At 39.9% G+C, this 19,285-nt stretch overlaps 1 protein-coding gene and 1 long non-coding RNA gene across 13 annotated transcripts in view; one reads left to right on the top strand and one right to left on the bottom strand.

Annotated features, from left to right (window-relative positions):
- CDK14 (cyclin dependent kinase 14) overlaps window positions 1–19,285 on the top strand; it is a 566,062-nt gene that overhangs the window by 521,055 nt on the left and 25,722 nt on the right. The window contains exon 14 of one of the 10 annotated variants that reach the window (XM_072965028.1): window positions 11,672–11,727. The exons of the other annotated variants lie outside the window; for them this stretch is intronic. The gene's annotated coding sequence lies outside the window, so the exon portion shown is untranslated. Of the gene's footprint in view, window positions 1–11,671; window positions 11,728–19,285 lie in introns of those variants that run through there. 10 annotated transcript variants of the gene reach the window in all.
- LOC116281296 (uncharacterized) overlaps window positions 14,875–19,285 on the bottom strand; it is a 34,365-nt gene continuing 29,954 nt past the window's right edge. For 2 of the 3 annotated variants that reach the window (XR_012074514.1, XR_012074513.1), the window contains one exon: window positions 16,627–17,672. This is a non-coding gene — a long non-coding RNA (uncharacterized lncRNA). Of the gene's footprint in view, window positions 15,335–16,626; window positions 17,673–19,285 lie in introns of those variants that run through there. The other variant, XR_012074515.1, reaches the window with a different exon arrangement.

Here is a 19,285-nt window from a genome sequence, read left to right as displayed (position 1 = left end):
TTAGGGCCAACATGAGATGGAAAAATCCTTGCAGTATGCAGACTCCGCTAGAGTTATACCCATGCATTATAAAAACCAAGCCTGTGTGTTTGGGATTGTGGTATTCTTAAATGCAGCCAGTGGCTTGATTGGCTATATTAACTAGTCAGATTTTCCTCATGTGGTTACAACCTCTCCAAAGCCCCACAGGAAAATTATAGGTCCCCTTGTGGATCACTTATTCATACAGTGTTGTCTTGTGAATCGTGGTATGATCTTTTGGTTTCTACAGATACGTAGCAACTTAAGAGTAATTTAGAATATGGTGGGGGAAAAGTAGCAATTAGAGCTACTATTTGGGAATTTTCACAACCAGTAAAAATTCTTTTTTTCTCCTCTCCCCTCTCTCACCCATTTCATAACTAAATCTCTAGGTAGGAACAGTCTTATAAGAAATTAGTATAATGGGTAAGAGTTGTACTTTCATGTTAACTTTTATGCAGCTTAGATATATGGCAAAGCCAGGTGGACATAGGACATATTTTAGCGTTAGCAGTTTCACTCATGGAGATTTGGATCCTTTCTAGTGTTTGATGTTTTATTTCAGTCATAAGCGATGTTAAAGTTGCTTCCGGGATGTTCCTCAACCAACCTATATTTACTTTAGATACGGATTTACCCATTTTCTCTAATCTGTAACTCATTCAACAAATATTTATTGAGTAACTACTGCATGCTATGTTCTAGGGCTATAAAACTTAATTAGATGTTATTACTGAACTCAAAGAACTGACATTTGAGCAAGAAAGAAATACCAGGAAATATATCAGTTGAATTTATGTGGGAAGTACTGCACAGCCCAAGTGTGAAAAATGTGACGTCGGAGACAGAGAATAGCAACCAGGCCCAGCACGTAAATAGTCAAACTGCAGCGCAGACATGCGGGTGATACGATGAGTACCACTGGCCTGGCTTGTATATGGTGATGACGAGTCTTTGTAGTAACTGGCCCACACGTTGAGTACCATCTTCCACACATGGTAAAACTAGAAAGAGGTACCAAATGTTTGTGAATAAATTCCAGTTATTCTCTAAGAATCCAGTGGAGCAGTGGACGCGTCTGTATCAGTGAGGTGTGAGTGGCGGAGTGGGGCTCCGGCTGGGCCTTGACCCCCCGGGGAGCCGGCGTTGATGTGCAGAAGTGTCACGGAGACGTCGGTCTGGCTGTGGCCTAACACTCTCTGGGAAGGACTCAGGGCTGGGACTGAAGAACCAACAAGAAGCCTTAAACAAAGGAGTTTCAGTTGTAGGTAGTGAAACTTTCAACCTGATGTATCAGATGACAAGTATTTATTGCCATGTCCTTGAGCAGGGAAGTGATACTATGGAAGGAATTGGATTTGAATATTATTTTTAAAATGACATTTATCATAAGAGGGGGTTCTGATTAGAAGGTATCATGTATTCATCATAAAATTTTGGAAAAGCATGAAAATAAATCCCTTGGGGCCTCAATACTTTAGAAACACTTTTGGTTACCATTTTGGTGTATTTTGAATTGTTTTGGTTTGGGTTGTGGTCCCCCCCCTTTTTTTTTAACAATATTGGATTCATACTCTGTATGGCTCTGTGTAACTGTAATAATCTGCTTTTTCTTCCCCTCTTAGTAAATCTTGAACATTTTCCCATGTCATCAAATACTCTTCTGCAGACTCATTGTTAATGGTGTATATTCCCTCATATGGTTGTGCCACAGTTCTGTTTAGTCAACCATTAAACATTAAAGTTGTTTCCAATTTTGAACTATTATAAATCTTGTTGCAGTGAAGGTCCCTGTATATAAATCTTCCTATCCATTGCTAATTATTTCCTTAGGATAAATTTCCAGAAATTTTAACTCAAATTTTGAGCCAACAGGTATGGGTAATTGAGGTTGCTAGTATATATTGCCACATTTAAAACAATATTTTAGAAAAATTGAGTGGCTGTATTTATTTAGAAAAAGTGTGCAGCATGGCTTGGATGAGAGATTCTGTGAGAAGCAATTTAATCTAGCACTGAAGAACTCTAGGATCAGACAGCTCTGGTTCACATCCTGGCTCTGCTTTCTGAGTTGGATAACTTCTTCTCTGTGCCTTGATTTCTTCCTGTATAATGAGATACTTCACGTAAAGCAATTAAAGCAGTGCTTGGCACTATATATTCTGACATTTCTGAGTTCTTAGTATTACGATGGCAGTAATTTAGATTTGAAGTGATGAGAGCCTCGATTCAATTGAGAGGAAAAATACAGAGAGAGACAAATTAGTAGGACTCGGTGACTGACTGGCCAAAGGAGAGAGAGAAAGAGTTTTTAAAAATGGCTCGAAGTTTTCAAAACTGGAGGAGTGGACTCAGTGGTGGAGATGGCTCCGACCTTACTGACTGAAGTTGCCACCGTTGGTGAGGGACACTGACGGTGCCTGTCAGTTACAGGTGGAGACTGAGGAAGGACGTGTTGGTTTGGGATTGGTCAGAAGTGGCCTGTCGGGATGAGTGAATGGACTCCCAGGAGAGAGAAAGGCTTAGGAGCTTAGAGAGCTGGACTGCTGGAGGTGAGTGATGAGGAGGAGTGGCCAGATGAAAGATGGACCCGACCAGCCAAGGAGACTAAAAGATGCCACTGCAGGGGTGGACAGAGAATCAAATTTGGGGTGCCAGAGAACGGTAAATGTCCCAAAGGAGAGGGGACTCAGCAGTGTGGCAAAGTGGCAGAGAGTTCAGAGACTGACCAGAAATAAAACCGTTGCTAATTCTAGTTAATAAATTGAAGGTAAGAGAGGTTGACTTTGCCTACTCTGTGGTGGTCTTTTTGTTGGGTTTTCTTCTATCTTCTTAAAACCGTGGGTTTTAGTCACTCTGTTTTCTTGGTCATTTTCAAACACTGCTCAGAATACTTTTTCACCCTGTAAGTTATGTTTTATGAAAACTTGCAAAGCAGTCAGTCTTCCAGCTTGCCCTCTAACGTCTCTTTGTTTTTGATTCATATCATCTTCAGCACAGTTGCCTAAGCATTTGGTTCATGTAACCATTAAAAACGAATGAACAAAACTGCTGTAAAATAAACAAGACTGCAGTATTTTATGCAGTAATCACTTGCCAAGTCTCCCCTTTGAAACTGAAGCCATTTTTGTGTCATTGAAGTAGAGTAGAATGATCTATACACAAGATTTCTGTTGGGTTTATGTATTAAAACAGATGAAATCATTTTAAGTAAAATGTTAAAAGCATTTACTTCCTAGTTCAGACCAAGCCTGATCCAAAAAATATACATCATTCATCCAAATTTTTAAAAAATGAAACAAAACTGAGTTTTGATTCCCAATCCATTTGCTTTGTAAACCTGGAAAGACTTTTTCAGATATAAAAACTCAGCCACTAATGTAAATCATGTCTCATTTCCTTCCACTTTGCGCAAGTTGTTTTCCCATGACCATTTCACTCTTCTTGTATTTTAAGGCTTGGCTTATTGGCACTCACTCACCACCTTCTGACTTGTATGTTACCAATACTGGCCACCAGACCTCTCACTTCTAGTTACCTGCCTCGTAACCAGACGCTTGATTGGTGTTTCCCATCAACATTAAAGTACGCTTTGTTTCGTTTGGGTTTCGAACTAATTAGAAGTAGAATTTTCCTTTATTCTTGGTCTACCTGACTTTGCATTAAATCATTGAGTTCAATTTGTCCTCAAAACATCTGTTTGGGTATTTTTTAAATCTCTTTGTTAGATTCAGCTGAAATTGTTTTTTCTCCTGTTTTCTATTATTTCATGGGTGCCCAGCACAGCACCGAGCCCAGATGGATTCTTTATAACGGCTGTTTGACCACGGTTTGAAGGAGGGAGTGAGGAGATCCTTTTTTTTCCCTCCTGCCTACAGCTGCTCTCAATATGGCTCATCATGACTGAAGGGAAATGAATAAAGATGAGTTATTTGAACCGAAAATCAGCCACAGAGCAGAAGCAGTTCATACTCCCCAACCCGTCCTCAAATCCAGTAGGGGAAAGGAAATCATTGCCATCGTTTATTTATTCATATATTTTTAATGGTGGCAGGATTATTTTTTAAATCTTGTACCTTTGAATAGTGGCCACTTGGCGCATTTGTGAAAGGCCATATGGTTTCAAATGAGATTCCCATCACATTCTGTGCATTTGAAACCATTTACGCTGAGCCTCTTGGCACGCCCAGCACTTGGAGCGCGAGCAGACGCATGAAAGAGCTGTAGACAAAACTGGAGAACATGCAGATAGCATTTAAGGAAATGTTAGCGGTTTGACTTGCCATTTTTGGATCGTCCTTCATTTGGATGATACAACCTGTATTTTATTTTAAGCAACTGCCATGTTCATATTTGGGGCATTACATGTCTCCAGCGATTAATATCTACCCTCGTGACTTAGGTATCAGTAAGAGCTCAGAAACATTTCAAACAGGGAAACATGTGGAAAGAGACTTTTGAATTTGAGTCCAGATTAGGGTGGAAGACTAGGTTCATCAGAGAAGTTGGTAAATCACACGCTTCGTGTTTTCTCTGTAAGAAAAGCAGTTTCTAACTAAAATGGCCTCGATGTTCCCTGAGATTTGGGGATATGAACACCTAAACTTTTGCCACAATCAGCTTTTATTCATGACAAGCAAGAGGCTCCCTGTCAGAAGCCACATGGTGCATCTAGGTTCATACAGACCCAGGTTCAAATTCCAGTAACATCATTTCTTGCTTTGTGTCCATAGACAAGTCCCTAAATCTCTCAGAGGCTTGTTTTCTCCATTTCCAAGTATGGACGGTAACACTGATCCTATAAAGCCGTTGGAGAACTGAGAGAGGAGAGTGTTCAGTGCCCCCTATTACCTGAGAGGCAATAGGGCACTGTGGCATGGCCATTAGGGACTCTGGTTTCGGAGTCCACTGTCCGGGCTCTGACACTTCCTAACTCTGTGGCCTTAGAAGCATAGCCTGTAATCTCGCTCATATCTCATAGCGCTGTGGTGCGAAGTGATGGACATGGTCCCTGCGAGGTGCTTAGACTTGTTTCTGCACAGTATTTGGAAAGTACTCAATATTTTCACATGCTGACCTTGCAGAATGGTCAGGCAGATGGGCATTAATGCCTGTGATTCCTGGCACGTCACGAATGAACAATAACTAGAGGCTGCTGTCCCATCATCCAAAAGTAATCCAGTGGGAGCCCACCTCGCCGGGAGTGCACTTGATTAGACACACCTGGCTCTTCACTCTGACGTTCATCATGGCCACACAAGCGCCTGGTCTGGCACTTAACATCTGTGATGCTACGATCCTCCCAAGCCATGATGAGTTTCACAGCTCCCAAGAAACTTTCTCTCACAACAGCCATGTGCCAGACACAGAAGTCTTGGCCATCCAGTTATGCTCTGACACTTCCAGACTTGTTCCACTGGGGAAGTGGAATTGGTCGCGACTTACATATTAATGAAATATGAAACATTCTCTAATCCCTGAGTAGTTTTTTTGTCTGCAAAGTAATGTGCCCGTCCCATGATAAATTACATTATATTGAAAATGCTTTGGAAAAGGAGGACTGTGAAAGGCCATTCCAGGGCAGGTGTATGAGTGAATGATCCTTCTGACCTGACAGAGGTAAAGAACTGATGGCCACAGGGTAGACATCTTTCTTCAGCTCCGAGATAGTCAGGTCATTGCAGGGGAGGTGAGAGGGAGTATTCATGTCCTGACTATTTGACACAACTCAGAAAAATTATGCTTTTAAAACTTCAGGGCTGCAAAAGAGAATTGACATTATGTTACATTTTCAATATGCCTTTCCCAAAGAGGAGAAAAACTTTTAATATCTGTAAACACTTTCTTTAATAACCAACAAATGTGATGTGCTGCTGATAGAGAAAACAAAAAACCAAAAAACTCCTGCCTATTTCAATTTTGCAGTTCACGCTAATAGAACAATACAGAGTTAATATTGCAGTAACTCGGCTCTAGAAGTGCCCTTCTAATGAAAAACAGTGCTGTTTGGGCAAATATTTTCTGGCATCTTTGTATTTCCTTTAACTGGAAACAGGGAAAATGCTGGCTTGGTGTCATAACTATGGGAGACTGTGTTTTCTAACTGAAAACAAATTGTGGAGACAGTTTTCCTAAGAAAAAAAATGAAGGTGGTTAGAAGATATGGAATGGGGTCTTTCTGGGGCTCAAATCCATAGACTGGTTGATTAAAGGACTTCACGTGGTAACAGTCTTGTCTGCTGTTATTGTCTAAGATTCAGTCACTTACCCTCCTTTCTGCCTGTTACCTCAGTGGCGAACAAGAGAACATACTGCAGAGATGAATAATTTAGCATCATGAGGATCATGAAACCTGGAAATTTAGAAATGATACCTGAACTCGTAAGTGGATCTAATTGCCCATTACCCATAGGCCAGTTATCCAAATCCCAGATCATCTGCAGCACTGTCTCAGGCTTGCTGTTGTGGACAAATGTGAGTCGAGGCTGTGCTGGGAGCAAGGAGAATGAAACTGGGCCATGGGTGGAAGACCGTGGTAGTCTCAAGAAGAGAGAGAAGGAAACAAAACTGGACGTAAGTCTGAGTTGTGCATCACAACCAAGAGTGCCATGAAGAAAAGGAAGAATCCAGAGACAGGCCATGGGACCAGTGCTGGGGTTACCAGCCTAGCACAGCTTGTCATGGGGTCTGGAACATGCCCGTGGTGGCGGTTAGGAGCCCTAGAGGCAGAGCAGTAGTTCCGATGGTCTTCCGCTGGCTTCCAGTTTTTTGGCCATATACTTTTTTTTTAATGTGTGAGTTGTAATGGGAAACATTTTTACAATATTTAAGAGCCAGGATCAGAATTAATCTCAAGAAGGACACTACTTTTGTCTGAGGAAATACTGATTAGAAGATTACATTTAGAAATGAGATCCACTTAGGTTGAGAAGATGAGATGGTTCTAAGATTTCCTCTAGAAAATGTAAATTACTTTATCCAGGACAGAGAGAATGAAAAGGGAAAAGGGCAGAAGGTAACAGGGAGAAAGGAGCCATCTGGGTGGTATAACACCATGTGGCTCTTAGCTCCGCCTTCTCCAGATCTTCAGCAAACCCACTAAGGGTGTAGGTGTCACCGCCCTCCCTGGAATTTGCAGAAATCTTAGGACTGTGGACTCCTGTGGGCTGAGAAATTGGCAGGATCCCTGCCTGTTCCACCCAGACCTCAAGGGTAGAAAAGTCCCTAGCCACCATCTGGGTAATATACATAGAGAGGTTGTGCTGTGACAGGGAGGGGAAGTAAGTTCAAATAAGCAACTTGTGACCTAGAAATAAATACTTGTATGGAAATGTTTAGTTCAACAGATGATGGAAACCTATAGCCAGTGCTTAGTTTCTCATTGTCAGTTGATTTTATTTGTCCAGGTTTATAGGTAATCAGATCTTCACTATATACTGTATATATTTTAAGTAATTTTTTGTCTATTTCAAATTTCTTTTACTATATTACATACTTGCCATTTCCTTTTTTCATCTCCTTTGTTACAGTGTATTTATCAACTGCATTTATGTGCATAGATGCTCTGGGTTTTACAGAGTAGGAAGTGTCACTACACAATAATGCAATTGCTTTTACAGGCCATACATAATATGTCCACACATCTTTATTTCATAACCCTGTCATAAGCATGATATATTTATGCCACAGTTCATTTGTCATGTGATTGAGGGCAGCTTCCAAATGTATATACAATACAAAAGATCAAATAAATTGCTGACTGTCTCCAGAGTCTCCATCTCCAGAAGGCCCCAGTCTGGCAGGGGAGGGAGACATGGAGACCGACATAAACCAGGGAAGGACACGTCTTAAGAGAAGCAACCTGAAGGCATAGGGACGATCAGTGTCAGTGTCGGTATCTGAACAGGGAAACGCTGCTTCTGGCTTGGAAGACTCATAGTGGCGGTGGGATTTGATCTGGGTCTGGACGAGTCAGCAGGATTATGGATACTGTGGGTTACAAGTGGGTGGGTGGACAGAGAGGATTCGAACAGGAGCTGCCGAGCACAGGGTCAGTGATGGGACAGCCAAGGCGTGCTGTGAGGGCAGCACAGGCAGGTGGCTAGAGGGTGGGTTTCTTAGACAGAGTGGAAGGTAAGGTGGGAAAACTGAATTCATTTCTTTTAGAAATCAGGACATTCACTGTACAAGTTACAGTTTGCTGAGAAAAACCTGACCTGTGAGGTTCCTGAAATGCAAGGTTTATTGCAGAAAGCAGTGCATTTTTCTGCAATACCAGAACAGAATAACTTTATATTTTGATGCAAGGTAACAACAGCAAAATATTTCTGTGATAGGCTAATCCCAAAGCAGCTATGGGGTAAAGGTACCAGAACCCTGCTTTTATAATTGAGTCAGTCAGCCTCTTCCTTATATTAATTATACCATTGTTAATAAATTCTTACCTTTACTGTTTGAAAACAGTTTGAGGCGGACAATTTCTATTTAATGAATAAAACCCAGTGAGCCTAAAACAGCTTTTTAAATCTAAGATATGATTACAAAATAAATAAACTGAATATTAAAACAACAAAGCTGTAGATACTGTTAAATTCTCCTCGGCATTCAGCACTTGGCTAGAACATAATAAATAATATATTAGTCTTAGTTTTTCCCTCAATTTGTGAGTCAATAATTTCTATTAACAGTTCATAAAATGGCATGTCAACATGAAATGGAAGTACATTTTTTTATAGAACACTGAAGTAATAAAACCTCCACTGAAGTCAAGAAAGCAAATTAGCTATTCTGCCTTCTCCAACCTTGATACTGAAGAAAGATTAACTCTTTTGGTATCACAAATGTTTGCTATTTTTTTAAAAACTTGTGAAAGAGAGGCACATAAAAGAGAACAGGCGTGGCCTTCTTTGGCAGGCAAGTGGCAGTAGCCTGAACAGACTTGTTAGACAACCCTCAGTGGAGGGCTTTATAACACGTGGAAACGTTAGATTATATATATTATGACAAAATGGTCTTTCTTTCAGAAGAGCATCTTCTTAAAGCAATCCAACAAAAACATCCAAGTGTTAAGTTTCCAGAAACCTCTGTTGAAATTCCACAGTCCCGAGTGGACTTCATTCATTCAGTCACTCAATACATGTTTATTTATTGCCTCTTGTACGTACAGGAAATTGCACTGGGGGCAGTGGTCTCTTTAAGCACTGATTTCTCTAAAAATAAGTATTTGTATTAATGAGTACTTTTTCATTTTTTATAAACTATTTCTTATCGATGTATTTCTAGTAATCATTTGAGCTTTGTGTTAAAGGGACATGATTTTTTGGTGGTCGTTTCAATGATACTTTGGCATTCCTTTCAGTCCTGGAAAAGACTCATGAAACAGGTAGAAAGGCTTTCAGAGAGGGATGGGGGAGGTAGGAGGCAGAAGGCTGGGGACTCGGAGCTTGAGAGTGGCCCAGTAAAGGTACCCATTGAGGAACACAGGGGAGAAATAAATTGCTGTGAACTGGGCAGGGAGGGCAGAGGGCAAGGGCATCAGGGACCAAAGGCACCTACAGGCATAAGGTAGCAACAGAGAGCAAAAGCTCCAAGGTCAGAGGGTCAAATCCCAGCCTTACCACATATTGACTCTGTAACCTGGAGAAGTTGCTCACCCTGTCCACACGTCTGGTTCCTCGCATATAAAATAGAGAAAATAATTGTATCTACTTCATAGAGTTTGGGAGGAGTTAACAAATATAAAGTTCTTAGAACAGTGTCAGGCACATAGTAAGTGTTCGATTCCTTTTCGAGGTGTGCATTTAGTATACTTACACCATTGTTCAGTTATCACCTCTATCTTGAAAGAAGCAAACTTATCTGTATGTTCCTAGAGGTAGCACCTGTGTGATTCGTTCACACTGCTCCCAGGTGATGACAGGCATTCCCCGCCTACCAACAAGGTGTTTAGTCATGTTTTATTAAATGTGTTGTACAGGCTCGTAGCAGGTGAAGGCAGCTAAGAAGATCTTGCTGAAATGTAATTATATTGTCTCCTTGGACCCCCGAAATTGCTCTTCATGTCCGCTGGGTGTCTTGCTGGTCCAGGTAGTCTGGAATGAATTGGTGCAAGGAGGCTTTGAGAGGCTGCTGGTGGCTGCGCGACGTCAGCATTCCTGATAGTAGGTTAAGGGTTTTAAATTGAGGAGTTCAGGCCCGAGGAAAAAATAACACTGCAGTTATTCTGAATTATTGAGGAATTAAATGGCCCTACTATGAGAAAAATGTTAAATCAGTGGAGTTTGCAACTGTAGGTTCACACACTAGCTGTTACTGTAACCATTTTTGGATAGAAAGAGATGCATAGGGAGTAGATTAAGGCTTTGGGGTCCAAAAGCCTGGGCTTTGAGTCTTGCATATAATACTTAACTAGTTGTGTGATGATACCGTATTTACATTGTCTGTCTTTGTCTCCTGGTTTGGGAAATGGCAATATTAAAAGCATCCACCTCGTTAGGAAGCTGTAAGGATAGTTTCTAGAAGTGGCAGGTAACCTACCACATTATCTGCATAGCAGAACACTGGAAACTCACTGAATGTCCAATAATAGGTGAGTGGTTGAATCAATTATGGAATAGCCATATGATGTTCATTAGTTTAACAAGCCATTCCTTAACTGATGTAAAAGTAATTATAGCCAGCTGAGGTCCAAAACTATAAGGAAGTCTTAACTTTGTGGAGTGGAAATAATAATTATAATAACTAATATTTCTGTAGTGCTCATATGCCAAGTCTTATACTCGTAGCTACTCACTAAATGCTCAGAATAGCCATAATAAGGAGCTACTATTATTGTCTATACCCATTTTGCATATGAGGCTACTGAGACACAGTCATATTAAGAAGCATATCAGGCTAGTAAGCGGGCAGGCCAGAGCTAAGATAAAGGAATGTGGAATCTGTGTGCATCCAGGAAGTAGAGTGGATTAAAGATGGCTCCTCCAGGTCTCACCTAACTCTGTGATTTCCTAGATGAATGTAGGGAGACTTGGCTATGTTGCAGATGAGTGAAACACACCATTATTGCTATGTTGGCATAGCAGCATAAGCAGCGAGCCCAAAATACAGATGGAAACTGCCAGGCTCAGAGTGGAAAGCCCTTCAAGTATCAAGACTCATGGCTGATGATTCTGCAAGTTTAATACCCAATTGCAGACCATTTTCTGCCTGCCTGCTCTCCACTGCCTGCCTTTATTGAACACAAACTGTGACGTACTGAAGGAATCCAAGATAAATTTGTAAAACATCATGTCAGGCCCTTTCTAGTCCCAGTGTCCCCTGGTGATTCAAGGTTGGGGTCTAAAAAACAGAACAGAACAGAGAAGAGGAAGCAAACAACCAACCTGCCACAGATACATGGAGAGGGAAGGAGAGATTTTTTGTTTAAAAGACAGAAAGCTGAGAAACAGTTATTTGATCCCTGCTGCTTGAGGGACAGTAGGGAAAGAAAGGTATTTTTGTGATCACTCTTCAGCGTTCCCTGTGTGGTTTGGTTCATACAGTCACAACAAAAACCCAAGCTCTAATAATACATTGCCACCGACCACAGATACATTGCAAGCATTATGCACAGTAGTAACTAACATTCAGCTTCCTTTTTGATTACTTCCAGGCCTGTGACATTGAGATTGCTGCACACTTCTTCCAACCTCAGAAAACTGAGAGTCAACAGCACACATCTCATAATCACGTGCTGACATAGAAACTGCAAGGCATCAGTGTCATTTATCTGTATTCATTTATACTTAGGGTGACAGGGTGAATGAGCACCATATTAGGAGTCCAGAGACATGGGTTTTGTATGAAATTGAACCATGTCACTGACTAGCTGTGACTTTGAGCATGTCAATTAATCTCTAAGAGGCCTCTGGTTTCCTTTCTGTTAAATAAGGATAGAATTTTGGGGCCAGAAGCCCTTTAACTGGATATCCTGTGCTGAGGCATCAATGAGTTCTGGGTAATAGTTTCAAACAAAAACGATGTTCATCAGATTCCACTGAATAAAATCAGAGCAGGAAGGTCAAGAAAGTGGCCACTGCAGATGCTTATAATCCTCACCCATCAACTTGGGGTGGCTCTGATAGTTCTCCAAGTGGTCCACACATCCCCTTTGCTAAAAGGACAAGTGAGAATGTTAATGTGCATCTGAACATTTTAAATGCCAAATGCCTCTATGTTGTTTTTATCCTTAAAATTCTCTCTACAGTATCATCATTATCAAAGTTAGTCAATCACAGCATTATTGGGAAATGTAAACATGAATGTTTTTTTATCTCACCTAAGTCTTTACTGCATTAAATTTTATTCTACTGCAGCATGCTGGAAAATTTGTGGTTTGTAGGTTTGGTCCACAAGTGCATACTTTTTAAGCAAACTAACGTGCTGTGAAAGGACAGTTTTCAGTGTTTCCCTCTACTTGTACTTGTGGGTGCCCTCCCCTGGTGACTGCACCAAGCCCCACAAACCATCACAAATGGACTGCTTGCCAAATACCTGTTTCCCTAATCAGGAAGCCACGTATTACTGACGGCTTTATGTGTACAATGTCTCATGCAGAAAGACTCGAGAAATACGTATCTGGATTTCTAGAAAGAATTTTTTTTTTTTTTCACGAAAGTCTAACAAATTCATGTAGTCAGATCTCAAGAACGGAAGTGTGTTTCGTAGCTTGGGCCTGCTGCCCACACGGGCTCTGTGTGTCTGCTCTGAAAGACCAAATATCATCCCAATGGACCTGACCTAGTTGAACATAAATACACCATTGAGGAGCGACTGGCTTCAGAATTAATAAAATTTATAAATAAATAGGATGGCCTTGCAGAGAGGCTAAACTTGAAATGCCTCTTAATTCTTTTATAGCAATGCAGTGGGTTTTAGCTGCCCCAATGATGACAAAATCTATGAAGCAAAATCGTTTTGTAGAAGGCAGTCAGATAATTCGGTTAGAAAATGAATTTAACCACAAAAGGGTCATAATATATTTTTATTTAATTATGTTTCTATTTGATTATACTTTTGGTAAGGTGCTGATCCAGCCAAAAAGGTAATGGTTTGGGCTGGTTTTACCACCCAAGCAACTTGGCATTTTCTCTTTCAGTCTGTAAGGTCTCTGAGTACATGTGAATGTGTTTGTTAAAGCATCTCGATTTCAGTTTTGTTGTTCAAAGAGTATATATCCCCTGGTCTCTCTGACCTGTCCTAGGAACATAGCTCAATTTGCATCTGATTTGATCATTTATTAAAATTTAGAGAGGCAGGCAGCCTCTGTGCTCCTGGACCTGCCAGTGAAACCCATTACAGAACCAGTCACCAAAGAGGGTATCCAGCCCCAGAGCCTGGAAAAGAAGCACTGAGATCCTCACTTCACTTGAGGGTATTATTCAGAAAAGAGGACTATTTTTCACTTCTTGCCACCTAAGCTGAATTTTGAGAAGTAACCATAAAAGATGAAGCTGAGAATTATAATTGGAGCCTTTGGTATAGACAAATTGTACTGTGTCTTTTGATTTTTGATTTTAAATTCTCCCTAAAAGGTCACTGGATACAAAGACGGTCTCTGAATTTATTGAAGGGAAAGCTGCAAAGCTGTTACATGCAGCTATATATATGCCTATTTGTATCTCACACTTTCTTTTGTCAACCAGTAACACACAGGCAAAATGGAATTCAATCTAAGAATTTCTTTACCATCTTTTAAAGATTTTCTTCAAGGACTTATTTCCAAATAAGGAGGAAAAATATTTCCAATTTTCAAAAAAGACAATCCCCCCAACATTTGTCTCATCATAGAGTATGTTTTCTGCATTCAGAGTGGCAAGTGTTAGAAGTAGATTTCAGGTTGTGGTTCAACTGGTGAATGTGGACATAAGGCCATTAGGCGTCTCTTCAGCTCCCCCCTACCTGGGAAGTGAATTTTTGACATGGTGGCCTTTGCTACATTCACACTGAAACAGCTGTTGCTATAACTGCCCAGCTATTGCTATAATATAAACAGGGCCATGGCTCCAATGTGAGCCCAGTCTCAGTGCAACAATGCATTTTGAGCTATTTTGTGGAAAACTAATTAGGTCTCCACCTGGTGTCTGGGTTTTGGATTCCTGTATGGGCCAAGGGGGCATCATGAAGTTGCCCCAGGTAATGGGGTCTCTGGGCCCTTCTTATGCAAAGAGGCAGTAAGTACAGTGTGTTAAGAGCCAGGCTACTTGGGTATGACTCCTGAGTCTGCCAGTTGGTCGCTGTGGAATTCGCTTAATTTCTTGGGGCATAGTAGTCTCATCTGAAAAAAAAAAAATGTGGAAAGAGTAGTGTCTGATTCATAGGGTATGAAATGAAGTTGTTTTGTAGAAGGTGGTTGGCTTGTTCACATTTTACAAGATTAGAAAATGTATTTAAACCGAAAAGGAGATCATATGCAGAGCCTGATGTTTTCTGTAAGATGGTGATCCACCCTAAGAACTGATCATTGGGGCCACTTTATATACAGTCATGTGAGTGAGATAAATTAACTTTTGTAAAGTGGTTAGAACAGTGCCTGGCTCGTGGTAAACATTTTGTTAGTGTTGGCTATCGTTAATATAAATTCAGGGATATGCTTTGCACAGGCAAAAAGGCTCTTACAGAAGTCATAATTGAAAAATAAAATAGTAAACAAAATGTTTAAGCTTTTTAAAATTTCACTTGTCAGGCATGGTGCTAATCATATTATATTCATTATCTTGTTAAAGACTACAGGATTCCTTGGGCGACATATATTTTAGTCTGTTAATAAGAAAAACAACAAACACTGAAGTAGTAGATATTTTCTATTTTTATATGTATTCCAAATATACATTAATATAAGTTACATTCCATTTCTCAAATGTTTCTCAAATACCACACATACCATCATGCTGCACTCCTTTCAATTTTTAAAAAAGGCCTTTTTCATCTAGGAATTTTTGTTAGTTTGTTTACCCATTTTGAGAGGTAGATAAGACAGGTCTTGTTATTTTAAATTTACAAAAGAGGATGCTGAAGTTTTATGTAACCGAGGTGAAGTGACCATCCAGGATAGCAGAACATGTTCATGGTCCAAGGCCACAGCTGTTACCTAGCTCCGGGTCGTGCTGGGCCTTGATTCCAGCCCTTTGACTGTGCAGGGCCGGGGACTCTATCTGCTTCTTCATGCATCTGCTGAACAGTCATTTCCAAGAACGGAATAAAACCACCAGCTTTGCATGATTTCCAAAGCCATTGATCGTGCCCCTATTCTTCGTTCATCTTGTGGATAATAAATCTGTCCATTTAAAGACAAGAAAAATTCAGTGTTCGGCTGTGGTCTGCTACACACATGTCCACTTTCCTTATATTTTCTTTGAACAGAACATAGTAAAATCTATTGTACAGCTCACCGGCGTGATACTGCTTTGATAGACACTGAGTGACCTAATATACACACTCCAGTGTACTCTAATCTGTGGTCTCCCAGCTCCCACTCGGCAGGAATTCTGAGATGTTGATGGAACCCCGTGATTTAACAGAGCAGCCGGGCTGCCCTTTCACCCCTCACACTGGTTCTGACAGCTGCCTGCCATGTGCAGAGAAAACCTCACAGACTGAAACCCTGTCGCAGAGTAAAGGTCCTTGAATAAACATACAAGCATGATCATGCTACTATTTGAAAATTAAATTACTTTTTAAACTGAATTTGCAGTGTGCAGATTTTATAGCTAAAGATCCAAAGCACCGTAACATGTGCCAAATACATTCTCCTTTTCAAAATAAAACAGAATAACACACACACTAAGCCTGGTCCCATCCTCACATATCTGAGTTACCTCTCTTTTCAAATGGGTTAGACCAATTTATCAACACCCAGGTTTTTCTGCTCTGAGACAATAACAAGCCTGCCAGAAATGATGTGCAGCATCTCCTGGGTTGGTTGGGAAACTCGACTTGTGTTTAAGCTATCAATTTAATCCACACTGCCTTTTTCAGGTAGAAGTGAATGGAAGGAGGTTTTAGGAATGACTACCGTCCTAAATATAAAGTTGGTTAAAAAAAAAAATCCCTACTCGGCCCAAATAGCATTGTGCTTTATAATTCATTCTTTTCACATACAGTACCCTGCGTTATCATGGCTAATGTTTTCCTGCTGAGCTGCCATCATCTTTTGTCAAGCTGTCAGGGTATTAAATTGATGTACCTTCCACATTTGGATAGAGGTCATTATCCTGTTGCCTGGTTGCACTGCCTCTGCTGAGCAGGTTAACTGCTTGTGGTCTTTCATCTAGATAAATGTTCGCCAACACTTTTGCTCTGTGATGACATGAGCTGTTCCTTAGAGGTCAAATAGTGATGCTATGATAAGTTGTTCCCTTTGAGTTCACAGATACAGAAGGGACCAGAGTCTAAATTTCATCATCAGTCTAAAAATAATGATAAATGCTCAGTTTGGCATGTTTCTCCCCAAAGTGCTGGATTTGGGGCTCTTTTAAAAATTACATACTTATGTTTTAATTTTGCATAGAAAAATTTTGCTTTTAAGTATTTTATTGTTTCAGTATAGTAAGTAATTCACTGCATCAGAATTGACCCTTTAGTTCTGATGATGGCAGAAATAAATGACTGTGTGTGTGTGTGCATGCATAACAGATAAAATACATTGTAAAATTGCAGGTTTTCTCATCTTAAAACAATATTTAATGTAGTTTAAAGACTACAATATTAGACACCTTGGTACCATCCACATAGGAAGATGGTTTTTGAGTGCAGAGACACAATGAAGTCATTTCACTTTAGTGAAAATTGATTAGTTAGTTAAATATAATTTTAGTTTGCTTGTACTTGATTTTTTTTATAATGAAGAGTATACCAAATTAAAAGGGAAAATTATTTTAAGTTACTATATTATAACCAAATATATTTTTATAGCTTGTTTTTGATTTCTTGTTTTCAATTCAGTTGTTTTCCAAAAATGTTTGTTGTGGTAAAATACACGTAACATAAAATTTACCTTTTAAACCATTTTTAAGTTTACAGTTCAGTGGTATGAAATATATTCAGGGTTGTGCGACCATCACCATCCATCCATTTCCAGAAGTCTTTTATTTTATTTTTATTTTATTTTTTTTTTACATTTTTTATTGATTCATAATCATTTTACAGTGTTGTGTCAAATTCCAGTGTTCAGCACAATTTTTCAGTCATTCATGGACATATACACACTCATTGTCACATTTTTTTCTCTGTGATTTATCATAACATTTTGTGTATATTTCCCTGTGCTATACAGTGTAATCTTGTTTATCTATTCTACAATTTTGAAATCCCAGTCTATCCCTTCCCACCCTCTACCCCCCTGGTAACCACAAGTCTGTATTCTCTGTCCATGAGTCTATTTCTGTCCTGTATTTATGCTTTGTTTTTCTTTGTTTGTTTTTTTGTTTTTGTTTTTTAGATTCCACATATGAGCGATCTCATATGGTATTTTTCTTTCTCTTTCTGGCTTACTTCACTTAGAATGACATTCTCTAGGATCATCCATGTTGCTGCAAATGGCGTTATGTTGTCAGTTTTTATGGCTGAGTAGTATTCCATTGTATAAATATACCACCTCTTCTTTATCCAGTCACCTGTTGATGGACATTTAGGCTGTTTCCATGTTTTGGCTATTGTAAATAGTGCTGCTATGAACATTGGGGTGCAGGTGTCATCCTGAAGTAGATTTCCTTCTGGGTACAAGCCCAGGAGTGGGATTCCTGGGTCATATGGTAAGTCTATTCCTAGTCTTTTGAGGAATCTCCACACTGTTTTCCATAGTGGCTGCACCAAACTGCATTCCCACCAGCAGTCTTTTATTTTTTAAAGTGGTTTTCCGACTGAAACAGGCTTTATCTCCCTATTTACCATGACTAGTGTTGTTACATGAGTAAATACAACACATTTTTTGAGTTTTTTTAAAATGCCACTTTATAGTCTCTTTTATAATGTAAAACTCGTAATGACCCATGGAACTAACTTTCTTGACACTATATAATTTTAGGCCAAACTGCTAATAATTTTAATATTTGACTACTTCATTTCCAATTGGATGATGTGTTTAGTCTTCTAAAGTATATTTTTTTTAATGTGTACTATTATTTTCAACAACTGGACTAGATTTTAGATTGTCATTTATTATTAAGGGTCAGTTACATGCAGTCCACAAATTTTATCATAAAATTTAAAACCTGCTTAGAGGTACCATCTTATTGAGTTTGGAATTCATGAGGTCAAATGCATTGATAATTTTATTTATGTATTCACTAATATCTTTTAGGTGGTGTAGAAACAAACATGAGTGAAACAGTGAGAACTACCTTCAAAGGAAGATTCTGTATCTTTCCTATCCATTAATTATATAATCATCAATGTAGTTGTCTAACTAGAAAGTGTCCTCCATGATGTGCCCTGGTTTTTTTTTTTAATACTCTCATACTTATTTTATTTTGGGGGGAGGTGTAATTAGGCCTGCTTATTTATTTAATGGGGGCACTGGGAACTGAACCCAGGACTTCGTGCATGCAAAGCATGCCCTCTACCACCAAACTATACCCTCCTTCCTGCCCTGTTTCATAACCAGATGTTGCGTGATCCACCAAGACCCGTCAGTCCCTTCTAAATATTATCTTAAAATCCATTTTCTCTTTTCCCATACTGTCTTCTAGCCTTAATTGAGGCCCTCTTTATCCCTCATCTGCTTCCTAAGTTGTTTCTCTGCTTCAAGTTACTCCCACTCCTGTCCCCCACCTCCATCCATCTTCCTCACTGCCAAGAGAGGTGTTTTTTTTTTTTTTCTTCAAAACTCCAATCTGATCAGTGAGTCCCTGCTTAGAAATGTTTTAGTGGGTCCCCTTGGCTAGAGAGTGAAGTAACGAATACAGAGCCTACACAGTCTGGCCCTGCCTGACCTTTCCACCTGTTCCTCCAAGCCACTCAGTGCTCCAGCCATGGAGACACTCGGGTGCTAACCACGCCTCCCACTCCCACTCCCTAGACCTGTCTCCCTGTGCATGGAAATGCCTCCTTCCTTATTTTCTCAGGCTCAGTCCTTTAAGAAGCGTTTTTTCACTTCTTCAGGAAGAGGTCGTGGTTCTTCCTCTTGGACCTTGTGCCTTACTGTTTGTTGCACTCACATTAAATTTTATTTTTGTTAATTTATGTGTCTCCCCCAGCAAATTATGAGCACCTATAAACCATGGATCAT

The sequence above is a fragment of the Vicugna pacos genome, chromosome 7 (genome assembly GCF_048564905.1).
Source record: "Vicugna pacos chromosome 7, VicPac4, whole genome shotgun sequence".
Taxonomy (NCBI): domain Eukaryota; kingdom Metazoa; phylum Chordata; class Mammalia; order Artiodactyla; family Camelidae; genus Vicugna; species Vicugna pacos.
Note: the sequence above shows the minus strand (reverse complement) of the source record. Positions and strands in the feature narration are given on the sequence as shown.